Source organism: Oreochromis niloticus, linkage group LG3 (assembly GCF_001858045.2).
Source record: "Oreochromis niloticus isolate F11D_XX linkage group LG3, O_niloticus_UMD_NMBU, whole genome shotgun sequence".
NCBI lineage: Eukaryota > Metazoa > Chordata > Actinopteri > Cichliformes > Cichlidae > Oreochromis > Oreochromis niloticus.
Window position 1 is genome coordinate 10,877,566 of NC_031967.2, and position 11,069 is coordinate 10,888,634.

The 11,069-nt window shown below is 41.4% G+C and overlaps 2 long non-coding RNA genes across 3 annotated transcripts in view; one reads left to right on the forward strand and one right to left on the reverse strand.

Moving 5' to 3' along the window:
* The window catches only part of LOC102078403 (uncharacterized), a 30,242-nt gene extending 27,342 nt beyond the window's left edge, over positions 1–2,900 (reverse strand). For both annotated transcript variants that reach the window (XR_003218946.1, XR_269072.4), the window contains exon 1: positions 2,536–2,900. This is a non-coding gene — a long non-coding RNA (uncharacterized LOC102078403). The remainder of the gene's footprint in view (positions 1–2,535) is intronic.
* A 21-nt stretch (positions 2,901–2,921) lies between these two features.
* Positions 2,922–3,976, forward strand: LOC112846115 (uncharacterized). The gene is made up of 2 exons (XR_003218947.1): positions 2,922–3,166; positions 3,368–3,976. It is a non-coding gene; the product is annotated as an uncharacterized LOC112846115 (long non-coding RNA).
* The last annotated feature ends 7,093 nt before the right edge of the window (positions 3,977–11,069 follow it).

Here is an 11,069-nt window from a genome sequence, read left to right on the forward strand (position 1 = left end):
AATGCCGAATGACACAAAACACTTAAGTGTGACGAATACGCAAAAGCCACTTTTTCACACCACTGTAAGACATTTGAATTCTTCTACATATGAAATGTAATGATTTTGACAAGATATTCCGAGTTTGGATCTATCACACCATAAGACCTGTTGCCACTGATTTTCAGTCTTCTTGACAGCCACTCTTCCACTGAGTCCATTTCTGATGAGGCTTTAGTGAACAGCAGATTGGCTGAAGGGTCAGATTTATCTCTTAGGTCTTTACTGATTGTTTTCTATTTCTTAAGAACATGACTTTCAGATACCGTTTATATGCTGTAAAGAGGCCTGCTACTTCTTCTTTTGACCAGTTTTCTTAAAATTATTAAGGACATGCTGCACACCACGCTAAGAAATCCCAGGCTTTTAGCTTATAGTGTTTTGAGAATTACCCTGCTGGTGTAAGAAAAACTATTTTATGTCTGTCAAATCATGTGATCTTTGGCATCTTTCATAAAGAAATGGTGCTAAGTATGTTTTTTTGCGACAGGCTGATAATAAAAAGTGATTAATACAGAATAATTACAGCCAGACAATTTTACCAAACAAATGCTGCTTCCTCGTAATACTAAATTAATGGAATTATGACAACCAATTAACAACAAAATAATCAACAACATTCAAATAAACCCTGTGTAAACTGCAACTGCTGAGTTTATCGCTTTTGCTATGATATTCAATAGCTGTATTCCTTGTGTTCATTCACGCATTAGTAGGCAAAGTTAGGGACAAAGTGATCAACTTGTGTTAACCCAGTCACCGTTAAACTTCACTCACTGCAACCATGCACCAAGCAGAGCACAGCAAAGGTTGGAAACCCCACAAACCAGGAAAACTTAGATTACATCCTGCAGGCAGATGTGATGTTCAAAGCTTAAAGCTGGTTGGCTGGGGAATGTTATGAAATTTCATAAGCCTGGCAAAGACTTCAGGTGAGGAGGGCACCATCATAGGTTGCAGGAGAGTTATGTTATTACAGAAAATCATAAATGTGTGCTGTAACGTGCAGAAGCAGTCTGCTCGAATGAGGTCACCACGTTTCATACAGTGAATGCAAAAACTGTTCAGAATTTCTAACTAATTTAACCACTCATATAAACCGTCTGCACCCAATCCCTCCACTCGAAGGACGCACCTGAAGACTTAACCAATTCCAGCATTGCAAAGATTAGTGACTGACATATCCAATTTATATATAACAGGCTATGACACATTAGAAGGGCAATGCAGACCACATAAATGCAGCATCTGTGCTTCAACACCGGGCTGGGGGGCCTAGGCGGAATGTCATGTCCTCTTTCTCCCTGTTTCCCATCAATCATTGCGCTAAATGTCAGAGGCAAAATGATTAAAGTCTTCTAAGAAAAAGACAGACAATTTTGCCAGTATCTGGCAGTTTGGGTGAAAATATGCCAACAGAAAAACCTGTTTTTAAAGCATAAACAACAATTTTAATACTGGAAAAAAGTCATCTTGTGTATTCCTGTATCGTTTTGTACCTTGTTGGCTTACACATACGCCCAATGAATGACCGCTGCACAGCATAATTATTCATATAAAGTGTAAATTTTATATTTTACAGTATGTCATTATCCTTATCATATCGTATGCCTTATCAAATTTTATGTGGGAGCAAATGGCAAGTGTGGCTAAGCATGAGATAAACAGCAGAAAGTACACAAGAACAGCAACAAGAAGGTCGTGTAACAAAGGGATATATTAGTTTAATCTGGAATTTTCTTTAATTATTTGACTGTGAGGTATTAGGACAATATTAGGGCAATATTATAGAATGCTGCTATGATCCCCACAGTACTTTAGATTAGGGCTAAACAACCAACCCAATCAAAAAACCAGATGAACCATATGACACAAAAATGTATCTGTACTTAACCCAAACAACTGAAGGGAACAAATATTAAGTTTCCACAGTTATGAATATGAAAGTGAAATGAGTGTTTTTTAAATATACTGGTACAATGTAACGATAAATGTTGCCTCATGAATAAACATTCAATTTAAAATATAAATGAACATTGGACTCCAACAAAAAGAAAAAGAAAACTGACTTTGTGTGCTTATAAAACTGGCTAAAATACCCTTAATTTTAGTCTTCATCAGTGTGGTGCAATTCGTCAACAGTCTCCCTGATGAGGCTTTCCTGAACGTGTTTACCGAGTTGTGTGATGTTTACATGGCCGTGAGTCAACTGGCTCCGCAAAGTATTGTGTTTGTATTGCAACACCAATTCTGAACTTCTTAATTCTGACAAATATCCTCCATAGTACAATAACTTAAAAAGACAATCAAATTAAGGCTGAAAATAATGAAAACTAAACTAAACTGAACTAAGAACAAACATTCAAAATGAAATAAAAAAGAAATAGCAAACTTTTATAATTCTGGCATTTTAGCACACTAACTAGCTCGTATAGATAGATACATAGATGATAGATGTTTACAGATTGTACAATGTTTGAAAGTAGTTGTACTTACCTACAGGAAATAGTGGTTCCTCTATTCCGTTTTATCTGGGGAGCACCACATCTGGTACAGAAAAAAGTCTGCTTCAAAACGTACATAATAAAAAACAACAAAAAACAACAACAAAATTCTTTGTGGAAGCCAGTGTGACATTATCAAATCCTGCTCAGAGTGACTACACCTCCTTTACTACATCAACATCAGCTGTGGCCAACAGCCGGCAATTACAGCAGCGTTTACAGGTGTGCGCAGCTGGCAAGCACCAGCAAGTGAATGTGACGATTTCAATAAGCCACCCCATTTCAAATGGTGCTTTTCATATATGTTACGGCTGCACCTGAGACACTCTTGTGTCTTGTAGCTGCACTTAAAGTACAGTGTCTTGAAATATACTCACACAGTCACTTCATTAGGTACGCCTTGCTACTACAGGGTTGGACCTAGTTTTACCTTCAGAGCTGCTCATTCTTTGTGCCACAAATTCATCAAAGTGTTGGAAACACCTCAGAGCTGTTTTGCTCCATATAGGCATGATAGCATCTCACTGTTACCGCTGATTTGTCTGCTGCACATCCATGATGAGAATCGCCAAAGGTGCTCTATTGGCTGTAGATCTGGTGACTGTGAAGACCAATTGAGGACGGTGAGCTCATTGTCATGTTCAAGAAAGCCGTTGGAGATCATGTGAGCTTTGTGATGTACTCTTCTGCATGCCAGGGTTGTAACAAGTGGTTATTAGCTATATCTCTTTCTTATGAGCTTAAAACTGTCTGGCCATTCCCTTCTGACCTCTGGTGTTTCTTTCAGAGAACTACCGCTCACTGGATATTTTCTTCTTTTTCAGACCTCTGTAGACCCTAGAGATCCCAGAAGATAAGCAGTTTGTGAAACACTCACACCGATCCATCTGGCACCAACAACCATGCCACACTCAAAGACACTTAAATCCTATGTTTATTTTGTTTGAACTTCAGCAGATCTACATGCTTAACTTCACTGCATTCCTGCCATGTGCTGATTGGATATTTGCATTAAAGAGGAGTTGAATAGGTGTATCCAACAAAGAGGTTGGTGAATGTCTGTCACTGTGTGCTCAAAATTATGGCTCAGTTGTGTTAGTTGGTGGTCTGAATAAATTTGAGCCTATATTTTTGAGTAACCTGTTCTTAAACAGGCTCCACTAACAGGCTGTTTTTAAACAAAATGCAGATTAAAGGTTATGAGTTAAACAGTGCAGAAATATTGTCAAAATCTTAGATTAAAGAAGCGGTTTAATTGGTGTTAGGTGCTATTTGATGCCCAACCTGCATTTTCAAAATGTCAGAAAGTAACCTACATGTAAGGTGCTCTTTACAGAATCCATAGCAATAAAGACTAGTCTCATTAGTCTCATTACCCAGTGATGGGCGGCAGGCTTAGCCTCAGATCCTGCAGCTCACTATATCCCAAACAAGTACTGAGGCATCATTAACAAAGGAAATCTTCTATTCCCTGACGCACTTTATTTTGGTGCTTCTATCATGTTTGTCACTGCACGCCTGTGTTGATCTAAGAGCCCATCTGTTTGTCTGCATGCCTGTCTAATTGCGTAAGAAGGAAGGCATCTAACCGCTCTTCCTGTTGTTCTGGGTCTGCTGGGTTCTTTCATATTCTACCTGGGTGCAGTAATGAGGTTCACACGGCAACACAGAGAATTTAACCAGAAAATGTCTCAAGCTTTCATCTTTGCGTCTGCCTCTATGTGTGCATGTGAGTGTGTGTGCAAGCACGTGTGTGTGTTTCTGTGGGATGCAAGAAAACTGCAATAATGCAAAGCTAACCTTTATGTATGAAGCAGACAAACACGGAGGCAAGTGAGCAAGGAACACGAGCACGTGTAGACGTCTGAAAAGGAACGCACGCATCAGCAGATACATGCATGGACACAGACTGAGCACGAGCAGAAACATAACGAGGCAGGCTTGGAGAGTTTGGAGAAAAAAGCCGACACAGTAAGAATGAGAAAATAGCGGGGAAAGGCAGACAGCCTGCACACTGCACGCTCCTGCAACAGAAAAAGAATTAACAAAAGGATGGGGGGGAGGGCATACAAGAAGGGGAGGTGGGTGACAGAGACAGAACGACAGAGAAAGAAAGAGAGTGATAGAAGTTGGGCGTGGAGTTAAGGACCTCATACTCTTGAAAGCTAAAAGAGGTGGCCTACGCAAACAGGAGACAAACGGAGAGGAGAAGAAGAAGAGTGATGAGGATGAAAGGAGCCAAGACACGGCAACGAGTGGGAGGGGAGTGGAAGAGGATCACATGTTCACACTGTGTCTGCACCGCATCCAGAAAAAAGAGGAGGGAGGGAAAAAGAGAGGAGAAGAAGGGGTGGAGGAAATGGGGGAGGAAATCAAGGAGAAGGGTGAGATAACACCAAGACAAAGAGCATATGGAACGAGAGGGGAATGAGAAATGTGATAAAGGGAAGTGGGAGATGGAAGGGAGGTGAGAAAGACTGCATACCAACGATGGGTGGTGGTGGTGCAGCATCGGAGGGATGGAGAAGCAAATGACGAGCTGCTGCGAGCAAGACGCACTCAGAGCACATTATGGATATTATTAGAAAGGGAAGAGAGGTAGCCTGGTGGGGGTCTGCAGTGAGAGATGCAGGGGGAAGTGTTTGAGAGCAGCGAGTTTTGAGGATGAAAAGAAACTAAAAAAAAATGTCAGCTTTCAAAAAAAAGACAGAAAACACGAGGTAAAGGAAAACTTAAAGGAACACAGGAATGGTGGTGAAGTGAGCAACGAAGGGGGAAGTTGTGCGGGAGGAGAGTGGGGATGTGGGTGGGGGTGAAAACAAAATCTTTTGTAAGCAAACCTGACGGGCGAAGCAGACAGACGGGATAAAAAATAAGGAAGGAAAGATCTGTGTATTATTGCGGGGTGAGTCAAAGCATGTCCCAATATGTCACTTCAGATTTGCTACATTTCCTCACTCACCCCACCCCACCCCGCAATGCCACACCACACCACCACCCCCTCACGCCTCAATCCTTCACTCCTTCCTTCCACCTCATCCTTCGCTCCACTGACTTTAGCCTTACTCCGCAAGCGACTCCACGGCAGGCGGCTGCTGCCACACTCTGTGTGTGTGTGTGTGTATAAATGCATGGAACTAAAAGTACACCTCTCCATCCAACGCCCCTCTTTTCCTCTCCATTGCCCCATCTCTCTCTTCTCTCTCCTCTTTCAAGAACTGACTGCTACTTTGTGATTCCTGACTAATTTTCCTGCCACCTTCTGACAGACTCCGAATGTGTTTTTTGGGGGTTTTTGTGCTGAGGGAGAATGTTCAAGAAAGAATGCAAAACTATAAATACACCAGGTGTGTCTGGGAATCGGTTCGAGCACCAGTATGTTCAACATGGCTGTGAGCTAACTTGAAAGTCCCCCCACCCTCCACCCAGGGATTGAAAACACTGCTTAACCTTTTCCCCCTTGGAGACTGCTAGGGGGTAACCCTTGGTACTCTTTTCTGAATTGAGTGATTTTTGTCATAGCTCTTATTTCTGTTCCCAGAACAGAATGACTGGGTGTTCTGGAAAAATCCAGAACCTGTTCTAATCCTCATCAAACCAAGTCTTTATTGATACGTACCAAATGTTTGTAGGTCGCCAAATGTTGCCTTCGTCTATGGTCTATAACGTTTACCACAGACGTATTTAATGCAATTAATTTCTGTTTTCATTAAAAAGCCTTTACCCTCTAAGGTTTTACTCTGCAAATTTGAGGCATATAATTTTATCCCAAAGCTGACAAACTTGTTTTCATATCTTACTGAGGACATCTAATTAACATAATGCTTTTCTTAGCTGCTTACCCTAACCATCAAAAGTGAATGATAACTATAACCTAATTGTAACTCTGACACTAAAACCACATTTTGAGCCTCAAAAATGCCTTCAAACACGTGGGGAATTCTGTCCCCATAAGTGACTGTTGGTCCCCACAAGTATAGTGAAATGCCAATTTTCTGTCCTCACAAAGATGTCTAAACATGTACACACACACACTTTCTTCCCTGCACAGAATGAGAGCTGCACCCGGCCTGTACAATGGGGCTTAATATTTTACCAATTATAAGTGAGCTTTGTTCAAATAAACTTTTCCAAATGTTTGCTAATCCCGTTTTGTCTTTTGGGTACTTTGGACACAATCAAGAGCTGTAGCCCTGATGTGGAGCTCCACTGGTATTCTTGGTTTTTGTCTCAGATTACATTTGATGGTAGAAGGAGAGGTTTGCTGTAAAACTGTGGAACTACAGTGTCACCAAGTGGTCACAGCAGCGCCCCCTCCCCCCTTCGGCTGTAATGAAAGATTGTTGCATCCACTCACTGAGAAACTGATCCCAATTTGGATTCTAATTGGAATCTGGTGTACTTTTAGTGCACGCTACTGTACTGTTTGTGTGTTTCTTCAGCCATATACTTCTTTACTTGTATCTGTTTACTCAGTCCCTTCCAGAAGGCTTTACCTCCAGTTGTTGTCAAACAGTAAACAAATTTTGCCTGCCCCCCTCCGCACTGTTTCTTTCAGCCCAATAGGAGGAGCTGGGCAAACAGCCGCCGGTGCAGCCAGGAGCTCCGTGCGGTACAGACAACAAAGCCAGGTCTGTGGGGGAAAATCAAGCGTCAGAATGACTGGCAATGCTGGCAGCCGATAGCTGCGAATGGAAGGGAAACATATGGCTGCAAGCAGACACAGATATCAGTGCCACGGAAGAAATGTGGGGGCTGTGGTTGTGGATCCAGTGAATTACTCTAACAGCTGACATCAAGTATTATTTCCTATTTATTGGTCAAATCAAGCCTGCAGGCCGGCTAGCTTGCCAGAAACAGCGAGCAATATGTTTCCATGTATTTCCTCAGACATTCAGTGTCTTTGCAGAATTTGAATGCTTAATCTTAAAGAGCCTACACACGAGCTATTATCATTGGTCTGCAAATAATCTGTACACAGAAGGCCTCAATAAATAAGCTATACTTACAGAGTAGTTGTAGATCTACAGAATATGAGACGCTTCTTCAGCCTGAAAAAACACAAAAGCAGAATGCACGTGTTACAAATGTGATGCAAGAGGTTTGTGTTAAAGTAAGAAAACATACACTTCTTTACTAGGATATAAACAATTTATGGTATAGAACTACTTAAAGATCCCCTCCAGACAAGATCACTTAAACCACTTTACTTTGAATTCTAATTTATCTCATTTTCCACTGATGTAGATTAAAAAAAAACAAATCAATAAGCTACAGTTGTTTTAAGTTTAATGTTTCCACCTCAAGTGGATTCTTCATTTTCCATGTAAGCGATGTGGCAGTTTCTATATCACTCTGCTGGAGCACAGTTGGCTTCCAGTTTAGTTGTAGTGTCACATAATCATGCTGTGAGAACAGCCATAGGTATGAAAACATACCTGTGGCTGTTCCACACGCATTACCATGCACTTCTTTGAAATGGAGGACGATTTGAAATTCTGCTCACACGCCTAACATCCAAACCGAGAAACACGATGCAAAGGCTCTGCTGGCCTCTAGTGTCTGACTCAACAGCTTGCACTGTGCAGTCAGCTTTAGCCACGTACTGTTTCACTGCAACTCTGATATACAGCGGTTTAAAAAAATATATGAAAGAATATGAATTTTGGCTTACTTTTGAAGCAATTCATGTCTGATGTATCGATCCGGTGCTCAACCGCTGACTTCATAAACATCGAACAGAGTCATTCTTAGATGAAAAATCTGATGAAAACAAGCAAGTGGAGCTCGGAGACATTCCCCTGGGATGGGAAACCTGTAGTGAAATTTCCTATCTCCCGACTCGGTGCATTACTGATCTGACAAAAGCTTTTGTCTAAAGTACTTTGATGTCTAAACCTATGGAAAACAAGTCAGATGACAAATGTATGACTACACCTCAGCTGTGCGGTTTCAGAAAATCAAAACAAAACAGAAGCTTCACGTACAGCAGAATGGTGCTGTGATCTTACAATGATGTGAGATTACAGAGAAGGAAAAACAAAGTTCACATCACAATCGCTTTAACATGATGGGAACAAAGCCCATTCAAAGGAAGCATAAGTGCGGTTTTGCCAACGTGATCAATATGTTCCAGCCTGTTGTGCTCAGCCTGTGAATGATGCAGAAATGGAAATAACCTTTGTGAATATTTTATGCGAACATAAGTGTGTCTTTTGCACACTACCGGGCCTCTCCTACATCAATAACACAGCTTTTCATCTATTATACAGCGAGTCGATTTAAACAGAGGAATGTGAGCAAGCAGCTAGTCATTATTAATCCTGATTAATTTACCGAGCCTGGCTTTTCTGAACTGATATGAAAATGACAGAAACTACAAATGCAGCCATCAACTCTGTTTCAAAATACTGAGATAAAAGAAAGATTAGCGCCGTTGACCCTTTTTTTTGTGCATCTCGATATAATACAGTAAACAACTGATATTCAGGTTTCCTTGAAGACGTCTCCACAGATTTAGAATTGGGAGATCAAAACAAAAATTATTACTGTTTTGGTCTCAACTCTGAAGTCGAACTCCAGAAGAACTGGGCCACCTCCCAGTATGCAGTGTTGAGGAGTAGTGTGACCTACATGTAATACTACATTTTGCTGTATTTTTCTGGTAGTTCTACTTTCATATGTTAAAAACAGTTCAAGCAGAAATACTCTTTTGTATTTTTCGTGTTATTTATTTACTATAGAAGGAAGCATGGTGGCACAGTGGTTATCACTGTTGACTCACAGCAAGACGTTCCTGAGTTCAATTCCACCATCAAGCTGGGGTCTTTCTTTTTGAGTTTGCGTGGGTTCTCCCCAGGCACTCCAGCTTCCTCCCACAGTCCAAAGACATGCACTTGGGGATAGGTTAATTGGTAACTCTAAATATCCCATAGGTGTGAATGTGAACGCGAATGGTCGTCTCTGTCTACGTGTTAGCCCTGCGACAGACTGGCGACCTGTCCAGGGTGTACCCCTCCTCTCGCCCTAAGACAGCTGGGATAGGCTCCAGCCACCCCGTGACCCTGAAAAAGGATAAGCGGAACCGAGTGGATGGATGGAAGGAAAAAAGTGATAATAATGGTAGTAATGTAAAGGTAATGGCTCGCCTGGTAGTTCGCATTGTCGTTTCACAGAAAGTGGGTTCTCGGTCTGAATCCACCAGCCAGGTGTAGTTTGCATGTTCTCCCTGTGCCTGTGTGGACCTCAGTTTAGTTCAAAGGTTGCATTAACATGACAGTTTCTGAAAACACTACTGGCAAAGAATCAAAATACAGTTAATAAGATAGCAATATTAGATAAATATATATATGTATATATATATATATATATTTATCATGTCAATGTTGTCAATAAACAACATTTATTCATTTGCGGGTTGTCACACGTTGATAGTCGGAAGCCAGATGTACCCGGTCTCCTTGTCCTAGAGGAGTATTTTAAATTTTCAGACACCCTTCAGTTTCGGCGAAATTTAGTACTTTTGGTTAAGGTAAGAGTGGACTTGGCCAGAATGTTTGTCTGCTTTCTGTCCCTGACATTTAGGTGATATTCTGCCAATACATAATCCGTTTATGGTCTGCTTTGGTGTTTGCATTCTTCTTTCCAGTGTTTTAAAAAGGTCCCTTTGCAATGGGGCATCATATGATTCAATCTGATCAGTGTTTGCAAAGCAGTGCTGTTGTGAGACTGGTCAGGGAGTTAGAGAGAGGGCAGTTAGTGTCAGCAACAATTTATATAGGGGAGAGCTGGGAGGTTGTGTCTTGGGAGGCTGGATTTAAGGTGATTAAAATTTTAAATTGAGTTTCAGTGGGTCCCCTACCTACAGGCAGCAGGGTGTTGTGGTGGTTAGCACTGTCGCCTCACAGCAAGAATGTCCTGGGTACAAATCCACCACCTGGCTGGGGCCTTTCTGTGTGGAGTTTGCATATTCTCTGTGTGGGTTCTCTCCTGGTACTCTGGCTTCCTCCCACAGTCCAAAGATATGAAGTTAGTGTGGTTAGGTTAATTGGTGAGTCTTTGGTTGGTTATCTGTCTTTCTGTAATAACCCTATGACAGACTGGCAACCCTCCTCAATTAATTAGCTAAGCAGAAGAAAATGGATGGATATGTATCTACTGCTGCTCAACAGACATTTGTTGGTCTTTTCCTGTGTACAAATGTATCTGCAGAATTGTGCATGCAGACATGACTGAGTGGACCCCATACTTCACCAACATACAATGCAAATGGCAGAATGAAACTATCAAATATTTTAATCCGGATTTTACTTGGAACTTAGAAGCCTTTGAGCTGTTGAGCTAAGCTCAATTTTTCTCTTAATTACACAATCTGAAGACATTCAAAAACATGGTTTTTTGACTTGCTATCACACATATCGGGAAATGTCTCTCTTGATTAGTCCTGAAACAAACTGATGATGTGCACAGAGTGTACTATGCCTCTTACCCTGAGCCCGGTTCTGCTGGAGGTTTCTTCCTGTTAAA